We start from the raw sequence: 7,500 nt of genomic DNA on the forward strand, positions 1-7,500 counted from the left end.
AAGGGGGCCCAAGATTGAGCCTTGAGGAGCTCCACACCTCATAATTTGCCAATCCGACAAAATACCGTCAGTCTTGACATGTTGCTTACGGTCAGTCAAGTAAGAACGTAGAAGTTGTAAGGCGTCTTTAGTTACACATAAGCTGACAGCTTTGCAAGAAGCAAATCATGATTGATAGAGTCAAATGCTTTGGAGAGATCTATGGTAATTGCTGCAGTGTTCGCTAGCATCTAACTTTTTTCTAATGTCTTCGAATGTCTTGAGAAGGGCTGTCGTACATGAGTGTCCTTTCAAGAAACCAGACAAATTCTCGCTAAGCAAGTCAAGAGAAAACTCATATAACTGATCAAAGATAACTCTTTCAGCTACCTTTGAAACAGCCGATAATACAGATACAGGACGTTAATTAGATTTTAAAGTCTCAATACCTTTTTTATACATTGGGGAGACAATAAAGGTTTTCCAATCTGTAGGCCAGGTGCCACGAACAATGCACTGGTTGATTAATTTTGTGAGAGAACTGAAAATTCTTGGCCCAGCAAGTTTCAGCAGGCGTGGAGAGATTCCGTCAGCACCAGACCAAATGTCATTGATGTCATCGTGAACAAACGCACAGTCCCAGGGGACACTGTTTAGATCCTGGAGAAAAATATCAGTGTCAAACTGTTTCATCGAACGATAACTAATGAGCTTTGGTGGAGGTTTAGGAAGCTTCCACTTACGAATTGTGACAACCATGTCATGATCACTGATACCGAGTTGTAAGGTCGTAGTATAGCAGAATCGTTGCGGATGAGTTGTCAGTATAACATCAAGAAGTGTACTCGATGTATCCGTTATTCGGGTAAGCACAGTTACAATGTCTGTTTGTTGAAAACGGTCGCAGTATTTAGATAGCCGGTTGTCAGGAGAACAGCGATCATTGTTGAGCATCTTGAAGTTTAAGTCACCAATAATGAGTAATTCATTACGGTGATTGTACAGATTTTCGGTCATGGAATAGAGAGTCGACAAAAATTCCGTCGGTTTATTTTTGTTTGGAGATCTGTAACAAGCGAGAAGAGAAAACCAGGTATTTCCCCTACCCTTTACATCGATGCAAACAGCTTCGATATCCACAGGCTTTAGCTTCCTGCATCTGTAAGCAGAGATGCTATGTTTGATGTAAACCATTATGCCAGCGCCGCCCTTTTTCCTGTTGCATCTAATTATCCTGTACAAAGGATGTTGAAAAAGCGAGTTGTTGTAGCTGGAGTCAATCTTTGTTTCAGTTAGAGCTAAGATGTCAAATAGCTCCTGATTCAGTAGAACCCTTATTTCATCCATTTTGTTTTGAAGACTGTTGATATTTTGATGAGCGAGTGACAGGTTAAACTTGTAGTAAGCCGTGATACTGGCCTTGTAGTCAGCAATGAAATTGGGTTCAGAGGTGTCAGAGCTCGTAGAGTTCGAATTGTTAAGTGAGTCCTCGGTTGAATCAGAAAAGAATGAGTCTGAAAGCCATTTAAAAGTACAGGCATTGCAGTATCAGGTATCATCAGTACTTGATAACCGGTTGTATTCATCCTGAGAAACACGAGTACATTTAGCATGGCACCACGAGTTGCAACCGTCATATTGTAAGGCTCGCTGATTGTTCTTACATGGCCTCTCACAACAAGCACATGGATACTTCGTGGGGCCTGGATTAGGAATAATATCACCACACTTTAACAGCTTCTAACACTGAAACGTGGAATTCGCATTTTGATAATATCTGTGTCTAGATTTGGAAAATATAAGCCTTCGTGGGTTCCATATTCCCACAATATGCTCAATATGGCGGCTACCCGAATCAATTTGACCAGAATCCTCTCTCTTCAACAGGACAGGCGAAGTATTGTAATGTTGAACTGGACAGTCCAAACCATCGGACCAAGTAGTATGATCGATTCGGTAGAAACATTTTAGAAGAAAGCAGTCAGTAAAAGTTAAAACGCAATAAAAAGTCAGGAGCCCAAAAACACGTGTCATTACGACCCGATCGTGACCGAAGAAGGAGTTGTTCAAATGATCCTAACCACGAGAACTTGGTTTTGTTCGCCTTTAAATGACCTATAAGATTGTAGTCCTTATCCAGCATGGGTAAAAAAGAAGGTGGGGAGTCATTTCCATGCCTAGAAATGTCTAAACTCTCTTGACTATCTGTGGAACCGCCGTGCGCCGCCATGGTAATCTCGTATATTAGCTTATTAAATTTGCATTTATAGGGATTCAACTAGTTTCCATGAGAAGCTGTACCAGGTATATATTCTGCATGACCCGTTGCGATTAGACTCAACTCAAGAGGTATCATTTCATTCAATCTATCCATTGAGGATTTCTTTTTGACGCACTCTATCTTTAAAGTCCCTATGATGCTTATTTGCTATTCTACATCAATATATGACACTAAAACATGTTTTTGCAACATTTGTGGTATTTTGCCCTTTCCTTAATTTTTTATCAAGCTCTATAATCCGCAGATAAAATGTCTGGCGGAGCAAAGAGGGACTGGGTGCCAAGACGTCACGTTAGTAAGCATGTGTTCTTATCATACAAATGAGTGCTCTTTATAAATAATAATTTCTCTGGATTTTTAGTGAAATTTTCATATCATGTTCAGTATATCGTGTTGTTCCAAGGTAAGTTTCTCCTCCGATGACTCGGATTTTAGTTACATTCTGGGGTACAAGGCGATTGAAGCTGAAATTGCAACTCAACACAGTGAGATGGAGGACAGGGAAGATGACATGGACGGGCCATATACCAATGAGCCATTAGCAGGCGAAGAGTGGACAAGAGAGTATCGTAGACGTATGGTAGAAAAAAAGAAAAGGGACAGAATGTTAAAAAGTCGTTTGAAAGGTCTCACGTCTCACGCATGAATACGTCATGCGCATTTTTGCCGACTTTAGTGACCACGAGTTCAAGCTGGACGCCGTCAGCCGGCCTAGGTTCTCGAATATTACATCAATAATGCCCTTGTATCTCTTATGTAAGACTTACAAAGTTTTGAGGCAAATAACTTGTAATTTGTGTGATGTGGTTAGACATGAACAGAGACATCAATTTTGTAATCAGCTCATTGTTTTAGATCTGTCTGTAATCAGTCTTCTAATTGATGTTTGAATGTTGTTAGGTGTTGAAATTAGAAGATCCTCGCAGCTAAGAACACTACTGAAACTAGTAGTTGTAAGTAGGACCTGAAAAAATTTCAGGCCCGTACGGGATGTGAACCCATGACCTCTGCGATACCGGTGCAGCGCTCTACCAATTGAGCTAACAAGCCAACTGGGAGCTGGTCAATGAATTGGGTACAAATAAACATCCGAGTGAATGAAGATTTAGATATATGAAAATTCACATATTTGCACTGCGGTGGAAAGATGAAATTAGAAGATCCTCGCAGCTAAGAACACTACTGAAACTAGTAGTTGTAATTACAACTACTTACAACTACTAGTTTCAGTAGTGTTCTTAGCTGCGAGGATCTTCTAATTTCATCTTTCCACCGCAGTGCAAATATGTGAATTTTCATATATCTAAATCTTCGTTATTAGGTGTTGTTACAATAAGTTACAATAACAGGTTTATTTTATTCTAAAAATATGTGACTTGTATAATTATGCCCTTGAGTCTGAGCTGTGTTTCATACAACTTTGATTAGGGTGACAAATGAAAGATAAGTCATATAAAAGTTGAGGAAAATATTAGAAATGTGGTATAAAACTTGGAAGAGGAAAGGGATCATGATAGTGACACCAACCAACTTAGAGGGAAAGCAAAATAGGTAAGGTTACTTTCTTTGGAAGAGCTGTAAAAGTAAGTTGAACTGTTTAACTTTTTATTTCTGTAATTTTGTCCACAGATTTCTACGAAGCATTGCCCATAGGGGTTTTATCCTCTTGGTGTTTGGGAATGTTGATAAAAATAGAGTACCACTGCTGGCATGTACCTACCATTCAATTCGCAAGAAATTCCATGCAATAGATGAAGACAACCAATTTGTTGGATGTGAAGATGATGACAACGTTGATGATGATGGTGATAACTATGATGCTGACAGTGATGAAGAGGATGAAACAAACTAATGAAATGAGTTTTTTTTTTGGCTTGATAGGGTATCTTGTGTCTTCTCATACAGCTTAGGTGTTGGGCTCCTGACAAAGTCTCCAATCTTCTCTTTTCTTTCAAAGTGGAAATTTCCTCAAATAAGGATCTCTTCTTTACTGATCCCTTTATTTTCTCTTCTTTTCTCATCAAGGGCAGTATGGTATGTCTGTCTTCCACTTGCTGTAGATAGCAGCAACTCCTTGGAAGAGAAAACATTAAGAACACCTCCCTCACTTCGCACATGGTCACAGATGACTCGTTGTGCCGCTAGTGAATGTTGAGCAAGATTCTCAACCATGACTTCTTTGTTGGAGAAACCACGTTCCACAGTAGCTTGTCCATGAGAGAGGGCCAGGAGCAACTTGACAACTTTTCAAAGTTCCTTCAAATCAGCCATGTTAGCCAGACAATTAAAATAAAAGGTGTAAACTCTACCAGTCTCCATTAAAAAAACCTTTGAAGGCCTCAGAATCTGCAGTGAGAGAATTGTCATGGAAGTGATTGAACTGATGCATTACTTTATCACATTCATTGTTTGTGATACGTCCAACTTATGAGTATGAGGTGAAATACCGCGACTCTACTTTATCAGCATTCCAGTACCTCACCAGCACATCTAACTGTTTACTTTGCATTCCACTGTTGAGACTTTCGTCAAATAGCAAAACATATTCAGACTGATCACGGACTTTTCCCTTAAACAATGAGAGAAAATGAGGTGCAACAGGAAAGGTTGCCAGATATGCTGCTTTTCTTTCCCCGCAAGCAAAATGTTTAGCAGTTTCAGTGTCGGGAAACATGAACTTAAAGATACTGCTCATATCCTCACATGATTTAAACGAGTAGTGGCTCGTTATTACCTTGATTTGGCATTCAGTTAAACCCAAAATAAACATACACAAATACCAGAAAACGAGTGCTTAAAAAAACCTGCAAACCAGACATGCGCTGTGCACTTGTAGCTAAACGTACATGCGCGAGAGTAACGAGAGAGAGCACTGGGAATGAAAAACACAGGTTATGACATAATTCGTGAGTATTTCCAGAGCGTTATGCCTTGCTTACCTGAAGATTTGTTTTCACTGGACTTCATTTACTTTAAAGCCTTAAAAGCAGATATTTTTTGATCTTGGTCAATAAAAGGTCAAGGACGTTCAAGGACCGAAAACGAAATTCAAGTACTTTCAAGGCCTTGAAATCAGACTCCTGAAATTCAAAGGTTTTCAAGGGTTTTCAAGACGCGTACGAACCCTGAGACTAGTAGGTAGAGCTACTATTGAGTTCTTTCTCTCAGACTGTGACATAGTTATCAAGCTAATACAAGGGCTTTTTACATTTGACCATTACACATTATTAGTGTCATTTCACAGTCTGATAGAAGTCAATCTGGGAAACAAGTTACATTCAAGAAACATTTCTGTGGCAAATGTATGATAGTATAATGTCTGTCTAAAAAATGATTTATTCCTGATTCACATTTGACTGGATGGACTTGCAGAGGTTACCACTAGTAAATTACACAAACCATGAAAGAGAAAAATATTTATACATAAAACTTGATCCGCAATCTACAATTCATTAAAAAAGTACTTCAAAGTAATGATGACCATGCAGCAAAAGTTGTCCTATTTTAGCAAACTAGTATATGCAGATGAGTAAGTTAATAATTTGCATATTGTACCCCAAAATAGAGAGGTTTTCTTAGGCATATGAAATACCAAGATAACTATTGGAATTACTGCTTACTGTTTTTGTTTTGATAACCACTTATTTTATTTGTAAATGAAAACAAAAGCAATAGTGGTAATATGGTGCACATACTCACTGTCACTTAACAACTTACAAAATATCAAAGAATAACCATTTGCTTATTTCTGCCTAGGATAAACTAGAACTAGTTTTGTGGCTTCTAATTTCTGGGGCAATCTTAAACATTTTTGTGCCCCTTCATGGGGTACATACATATGGAGGAATGTGGTTTTGACCTGGTAACAGCAACAGGAGGTATGTCATCTCTCTCAGTACCAGGTTCTTAAAGACAAAAAGGCAGAGTTTTATGTAAAATGCTCTTCTTATATAAGACTTCAAAAAGGTCTTGGGCTAGAGTGACTGATCACTGCATTTCCTAGATGCAAAAAATTATTATTATTATTGTTACCTGGTGCTGTAGCAGATACATCTTGAACAACTATACTTTTCCTTCTCATTCTTTTCTCTAAGGCTTCTTCTTTTGTTTCCTTCACCAACATACTGTTCATTGCCTCTGGGTTTATAGCAACAGGCTCTTCTCTGGGAGGGGCAAGTTTTTTTGTTTTTGTTCTAATAGGAAGGTCTGATACATTTTCTCTATGCAGTCTGTTTATTTTTTGTACATAGGAAGGAAGAAAAGGAAATATTTGTTTACACAAACTCTTCAGTCAGTTTTGCTTTATTGTAGTTTTTCATACTTACTAAAATTTGGTTCTACTCTAACACTCTTGACTGTTACCTCTCCATTCTTAAACTTTGGGTATACTATTCCTACCTGCTCTGTTCCGTCTTCATTCATTTTTGATTCACCATATACGTTGTTGTTGAAATGTACAGCTGCAATAATATGACTAAAAAGAGGAAAAGAGTAGTTAGATTAATTTAGCGTATATGCATTTCTCCAAGCTTCACAGTACTAATAAAACCACAAATCAGTGAAATGTATGGAAGTTGCTTTCCATAATTTTGATCTTGATTACGATTAGGATCTTGATTAGGCTTACCGACTCAGCATTCCAGGGAAGCTTGCTCTATCCCTTTCTTCAGCAACTGATTTGTCAGGGCATCAACAAGGCGATCATACACCACGGTATCTAGAGTCAGGTAAGATTACAAACTTACATGTACCTTTGAAGTAAATGAATGCTTTGAATATAGATGAATAGAAGCTGAACAAAATTATCCAAAAAGTACCACACCAAACACAAATAATAGAAGACTCCTAATTTTGACAACTGTAAGTAGATGGTTACAGAGATGTCAGTTTTAATGACAATAATAGTCAATCAAATTGTCATGAACAAAAGATTTGATAATGAAAGATTTGGGACCCATTAGGAGAAAGGATTTGTTTTATGGGGTTGAAATTTTAGTCCATGCGGACACCCCCTTGCTCTACTCGATTTTTCCTCTATTTTGACACTAACAGTAGAGTGACTTTACTAAACCTGTGAAACAGTTACCAACACTAGATCATTCCACGAGACACGGTGTAAAGAAAATCACTGTAGGTTATAAAATATGCGTATTGATCGAGTCAAAATGAGTGATGTAACGCAACAATTATTTAAAATCATAGCATGCAAAACGTGAGATGTCATTTCAATGAATAACAAC

Source organism: Pocillopora damicornis, chromosome 3 (genome assembly GCF_964200805.1).
Source record: "Pocillopora damicornis chromosome 3, jaPocDami1.2, whole genome shotgun sequence".
NCBI classification, from domain to species: Eukaryota; Metazoa; Cnidaria; class Anthozoa; order Scleractinia; family Pocilloporidae; genus Pocillopora; species Pocillopora damicornis.